Here is a 7,463-nt window from a genome sequence, read left to right on the forward strand (position 1 = left end):
TCTTTGTCTCAAATTTAATTTTCCAATAATTAAATAAAAAGAAAAACTAATTTCCTTCTCTTTATTGATTTTTCCACTTTTCAAAAGAATTGGAAAAAATCTTGGACCCTTGAGGGTCTTCTTTTAATTCCATAATCTCTTATAATTTCTTGGGATATCATAGAAATTTTTGTGGGATTTTATTCTTCTTAAATATATTTATTTGGAACTTTCCAAATAAATACCTTAAATTAGCTTAAATTGCCCTCAAATTCCTTTGTAGTTTCTCTAAGGGCAAATTGGTCATAAAACCAATTTTATAATCCCATATAATTCTCAAGGAACATTGTCCTTATTTTTCTTTAATTTTCTGAGACTCAGAATTATTTTTCCATAATTATTCTTGACCAATTTTCCTTAATTAGTCAAACTCTTCATAATTGGCCTAGAAAATTATAATAATTATTTTCCACCAAAATTCTTCTATTTCTCCTTGTCATTTTTGGCCTTTAAATATTTAGGAATATTCTTATTCCTAATTGTCATATTACTGGATGTGACATAGAGCAGTGATCTAATCATTCCTATATATTTAGTCAAATTCACATTCTTGCCTTTCTCGTTCGCATCTAGAGAAATTGTTGAGCTCATTAGAGTGTTTACATCTTGTGCCTGATCCAGACCATATTTCTTTAGGAGCTCTTTCAGGTACTTTGTTTGTGATATGAATATACCATTCTTCCTCTGTTTAATTTGCAACCCTAGAAAGAAATTCAATTCTCCCATCATCGACATCTTGAATTCTCCTGTAATAGCTTAGCAAACTGTTGGCAAAGATCTTCATCAGTAGCATTGAATATAATATCGTCTACATAAATTTGAACTATTAAGAGTTCCTTTTTATAAAGTGTTACGTTGACCTTGCCTCTTTCAAAACCTTTTTCTATCAGGAAATTGCTAAGACGTTTATACTACGCTCTAGGTGTCTGTTTTAAACCATATAAGGACTTTTTCAATTTATATCATCAGGAAGATTTAGATCTTCAAAACAAGGTGGTTGTTCAATAAACACTTCTTCTATTATGTAACGTTTCAAAAAGGCACTTTTGACATCCATTTGATATAATTTGAAATCTTTTATGCAGGCAAAGGCTAAGAGTACTTGTACAGCCTCTAATCTAGCTACTAGAGCATATGTTTACTCATAATCAATACCTTCTTCTTGATTGTAGCCTTTTGCAACTAATCTGGTTTTGTTCTTGATGATATATGTAGATTCATCGAGCTTATTCTTGAATACCCATTTGGTGTCCATGACTAGATAGTCATTACGTCGGGGTACCAAGTCCTAAACTTGATTCCTCTCAAACTGGTTCAGCTCTTCTTGCATGGCCGCTATCCAGAATTCAGCAGATAGAGCTTCATCAACATTGGTTGGTTCAATGTTTGAAATAAATGAAGAGAAACGCAGTTCATTGAACACCTGTCTCTAGGTTTTGACCCTTTTATTGACTTCACCAATGACTTGGTCTACAGAGTAGTCTTTATTATGACTCCAAGCCTTAGGTTGTTTTAGATTATCTTGAGAAAATATTTTATTCGAATTATCTTTATTCTCTTCATTTTCTACAAAAAGCATTTTGTTGGAAGACTTGCCTAGACTTAGTTTTTCAAGACCTTGAACAATCTCAGTGTCATCATCTAGAGGTTTTGAAATTGACTTAGTTTCAGTAAACACAACGTGAATCAATTCTTCAATAGTGAAAGTTCTTTTATTAAAAACTCTATAAATTTTACTATAGTTAGAATAACCCAGAAATAAATCTTCATCAGCTTTAGGATCATATTTACCAAGATTTTCTTTGTTGTTGTTGTGGATGTAGTATTTGCTTCTAAAGATTCTTAGATGAGCTTGGTTTGGCTTCCTTCCTTTGTACAGCTTGTAAGGAGTCTTTCTGAATAATGTTATGATGTATCTTTATTGGAGATGTAACATACCGTACTCATAGCTTCTGCCCAGAACACTTGAGATATTCCCTTTTTGTTCAATATTGCTCTGGCCATTTCTGTGAGTACTCTGTTCTTTTGTTCCACTACTCTATTTTGTTGAGGCATTCTTAGTACTGAGAAGTTGTGATCGATTCCTTGTTTGTCACAATAACCAGCAAACTCATTATTCTTAAATTCTCCTTTGTGATCAGTCCTGATTGACACAATAGATATACCTTTCTCATTTTGGACCTTTTTAGCAAAAACAATGAATGCACTAAAAGTCTCATCTTTTGAGGAGAGAAATAGAGGCCAAGTAAATCTTGAATAGTCATCAAGTATCACAAGAATATATGAGTTTCCACCGAAGCTCTTAACTCTTGATGGACCAACCAAATCCATATGAAGCATTTGGAGTGGTCTCTGAGTTGAGACTGTCTTCTTTGATTTAAAGGGGACTTTGTTTTGTTTTCTCTTCTAACAAGCATCACAGATAATATTATGTTCAAACTGAATTTTAGGTAAACTAATAACTCAATTCTTCTTAGTTAATTCATATTTACGTGAGCAAGACATTTATGTCAAAACCAACTTTTATCATTTTTACTTACAAAACAGTTTTTAGAAAGCTTTAATCTATTTGAATAGTATAGCAGTTACTATCCCTTGGAACTCTTAGTTTCAGGTTTAGTTCTTCCTTCTTAAGTGGTAGGTCATCCTTGCCGATGATCATATATTCCTCCGAATTGAAGATTATCTAGTTGTTTTTGTTGGCACTTTAACTAACACTAAGCAGATTGTGACATAGTCCTTCAACGTAGTACACGTCTTCAACTTTCATTCCCTTGTCACTTCCTGTTTCTCCAATTCTGGCTATTCTTCCATATTGATTTCCCTCTAAAGCTTACTTTACCACCTTCTTTGGGTTTGAATGTGGAGAATTTGTCATTGTCACTCATCATGTGTCACACCCCAAGTTTTGGGCCTAAGAATACACGAATTAGCCTAAGATAGGTAGCCTACTAAATCCCTATGAGCAGGAGTCCCAGAAATGTAAAAGGAATATTGAAGGGTTTTAGGTACTAAACTGTAAATAGAGAAAGTTCTAGGGACTAAAATGTAAAGAAAGATAGAGGCTCCGGTGAAGTCTCGAGGCCCAGAAATGAGAAAAGAGGTCAGTTTAGACCAAGGTTATGATAGAGGCCATAATAGGGTGATTTATGAGGTTTACTTGACCAAGGGCAAAACTGTAATTTTGAAAAGTTCAGGCCAAGAATGGGTAAAAATGGAAGTAACACCCAAAAAAATTCTAAAAAATTCCAGAAAATGGAAAATGACATTTTAAGGCCTGTATATGAGGAGAAATGATGAAAATTTGGGTTGACTTAAAAGGAATTTATAAGTTTATGGCTCAGTTTGAAATGTAGAGGTAGATTTAATTGTTTGGTTCATAAGGAAACCTCAAAAAGTTATGATAAAATGGGAATGTATGATCTAAGAGGCTATAGAATTTATAAAATTAGTCTCAACCCTTGAAGGCCAGCAGAATGGCTTTAACATTTTTTAAGGCCAGAACTGCAGTTTATGAGTTTGTTATGGGAAATTTAAAAAGAAATACTTATGGTCTGAGTTATGATATGAGAAAATTCATAAATTTTCTACAGAATTGACGAATTTTATGGTATAAATAGATAAATTTTTAGAGTTCAGGATGGGATAAAATGCTCCAGTCAAATGTTAAATAATTAATATCCCTTAATTAGGAGACAAAGTTAGAAAATATCTCAGATATTTTGAGGAAGACAAGTTTAACTTGAATTCTCTTCTTCTTTCCCATGTGCTTCATTTATGAGGGTGATGAGTCATCGTATGAGTCACTAGAAGATATTTTATGGGCAGTAGAAAAATTAGAATGCAATACGGGTAAGTGTTAGACAGTTCCCTATCTACCCGGTAGAGCAAAATTTCTACTATGTGACTCAATAAAGTTGACTAATTGGTCAATAGTGTTGACTATTTTTTTCCCCTCTACTCCTCTAAGGTGGCGCCATATATGTGCCTTTTATTGGCCAATATCAATTATTAAAAATACCTAGAGATCTCAGAAAATTATGAAAAATTAAAGGAAATTCATTTAGGAAATTATTTCCAACCCTAAATGATGAGGAGGTTAGCTTTAATTGAATATAAAGCTAAATTAATATTGGTAGATTGTCTGTTTTTACGGAAATGACAATTTAAAGAGTTATATGGGGAGAAAAATTATGAAATTAATCAAGAAAGTTCCCTTTACTGAGATATAATTAATGGTGATCTAATATAAGAATTCTGAGATACTAGAATTTTTCGGCTATCAGATAACATAAACCAATATTATATTACGATTCAATAGATTGTCAGGACAACTGGGGTGGTAAAATTTCTGACAGAATGTCAAAGACACATGTCATGCCCAAATTGGCCAAGAAAGGAAAAAAGAAAATAAATAGAAAAAGGAAAAGAAAATACTAAATCAAGTTAGATTAAAATTTAGTTAGGGATAAGTAAAATGATTATGGTTAAGTCATCTTTTGTAGGATCGTGACACGTGGCAAACATGGTTCATTGGATGGCTAGGATTTAACCATCTATCTTTGAAAAGTCAAAAGTTTCTAGAAGGGTAATTAGCCAAGTTAATCAAGGAATTAAGAGAATTAACCTTGATTAAAGCCTAATTAATCTTAATGGATAAGAACGATGACATAAGCCTTAGTGACTCACCATCCAAGTGTCAACATATTAAGCCACATAGCCTAAGATTTGTACATGTGGAAAGGGGTCAAAATTGGAGGGCTAAGATTAAATCTTATGCAAGAAGGACATATGTGGAATTAGTGAAATATGAAGCCTATAAATACCCCCTCACATGTTCATTTCATGCAAGACCTTTCAAGTAGGAAACCTCTTACAAATTTTCATGTAGAGAGAGAAAGAGAAGAATTCTAGTGAGAGAAAGTCATTTGGAAGCAAGGTAAGCTTCTAAAACTCTTCCATTTCAAGTTATAATGATGGTATGTTAGTTTTAGGCTATTTTAATGATGATAGAAAGTCATTTTCCTAAGGGGAAGTGCTGCCCAAATTTTATCAAAATGATAAGGAATGGTTTAGATGAAGATTAAGCATGGTTAAAGGTTAAAGATTAAGCATGGTTAAAGGTTAAAGATTAAGTGGTTACATGTTAGTTTGGTTGAAAATCCTTTTCCCTACAAATATATATGGTTCGGCCAAGCTAAGTCAATTGGAAGGGATTGGATTTTCATAAAACTAATATGATAAATGGATTCTACATGGAAAATTATGTAGGAAAGGCCCAAGAAAGTTCAAGAATCAAAGCTAGAAAAATAAACCCTAAAAGTCCAGAAAAAAGGGGTTTAAGGGGTTATGTTAAGTTATGGAGTTGAAGTAATGCTTAATGTTGTGTCATTGGTTGCCTAATAGGCTATACACAACAAAGGGGTAAAGATCTAGTCAAGAGAAAAGAGTTCAAGAGGAAGGAAAGCCAACAAGGTAGCTTTTGCATTCCATTGCTTGTTAGAGTTACTATACATTGTATGTTCATTGCTATGTGTTATGATGTTATGCCATGATGCCTCCATGCATGTATACCTTAGTTTATGCAAGGTTGAGATGATATGTTATGTTATGATGTTATGTTTTTCCATGGCAAGTACATAATACTTAAGTATGTATGTATGCATGTAGCTTGAATTACATTGTGATATGTAACCATAGTAATGTATGCAATGTGCTACTAAGATTCCCCAAGAATCTTACCCCCATATTTAACAAACCCTAGGGCCTTCAACCTCCAAGAGCAAAGGAAAAGAAGTAGCTATAGTGGAGAATTAAGTTTGCTTCGAGAAGAAGAAGAAGAATGAAAAAAAACCTTATGTTGGATGAATGTAATTAAGAGTATGCTTTAAGGCTTTAAGTTATGGATATATGCTAGCTTATGTGTTAATATGTGAAAGCATACTAGTGTTGTCCAATATGCATGATTATATGGTAGGAGAATTAGTATGCAAGTAATTGGTCAAGTAAGACAATTTATCCTTCCAAGGGGGATAAAAGTCAACATTATAGACCTAAACTTTGACCAAAGTCAAATTAAGCAATCGAGTGAGTATAGCCATGAGATTTGGTGAGCAAATAGATGGGATTTTTCTCTTTAAGATGAGAGTTAGTTCACCTGAACCTCATAACCACACAAGAAGTTATGCCCTTCCAAAGTTGGGCTAAAATAAGTGGAAAATGGAAAAATGACTATATGAACAATAACTTTTTCAAGAAAAACTGGGCTTGAATTTTAAGGAAATCAGTCTGGAAACTATTTTCTCTCAAAATTTTATCTAAAGAGCTTTCCATAGAACTTGGAATCAGTCGATTTTGATTTTTCTACAATTAGTTATGAATTTTTAAAGTTTGCCACAATTTTGGGTTACAATGAATAGTAATCTGTAAAAGAAAATTTTCAAACTTGATTTTTCATAACTTGTAGTCTTCAAAAGTGATTCCAAATGCTTCCGCAAGGCAAGTTAATTGGTATAAACATAAGGTGTTACATCATGTGCCTAGAGCATCTGCTATCAATGTACCATTTGTTTGTTCTGGATGCCTTAAGACAAACCTACATCAAAAAAATCATGCACTAGGTACCCATATCTTCTTGGGTCCTTTCAGGTTAGTATGGTTTGTCTGTAGTACGTAAGTACCTTTAGGCACCTATTTTAATGTTTCATCAGTTCCTTTCTTCTTTTGATGATGAGAAGACATCGTATGACCCTTACAGCTACAGTAAGAACAATGTGCGAAATGACTAGACAAATAAATTGAATTTCTAAAGAATGTCAGATATATGATCATTCACCACATTTCTTCTTTCCTTTTCTCTTATCCTGAGTAGGATCATATCCTATTCCAAATTTGTCTATTGTCACACCTTACTTCTAGAATGACTTAGAGTTCAACTAGAATCATTTTAGACCACATTGGATGGTCTTAAGCTCAAAAATCTCATTTAGGACGTTATTTTTTAGAAATTACTATTCACTGTACATTTTTTAGATTTCAATTCCAACTTTGAAAAAACCATAACTAATTCTAAAAAAATCATATGGAGGTGTTCCAAAATTCTATGGAAAGATCTTTCAATGCTTTTTAATGAAAAAATATCCAATTGGACTTATCTTTGCCCAATACATACAATTTAATCAATAAAAATTACTGTTCATTTGGTAAAATCTATAACTTTTAGATTTTGTACTACAATTGTGGAAATTCATATCTCCATGTGTATACATCTAATTGAGGTGATCTACCTCCCACTTTAAAGCGTGAGATGTGTACTATAAATTTTCCAAATTTTATGACTTATCTCATTCATTTCATTGGTCAAACTGGAACTTGAAGATAACTACTCTAGAACCTACGTTTTATCCCTTAACCACACTTTACTT

Source organism: Neltuma alba, unplaced genomic scaffold (genome assembly GCF_004799145.2).
Source record: "Neltuma alba isolate B1F8T4 unplaced genomic scaffold, ASM479914v2 tig00010074_pilon, whole genome shotgun sequence".
NCBI classification, from domain to species: domain Eukaryota; kingdom Viridiplantae; phylum Streptophyta; class Magnoliopsida; order Fabales; family Fabaceae; genus Neltuma; species Neltuma alba.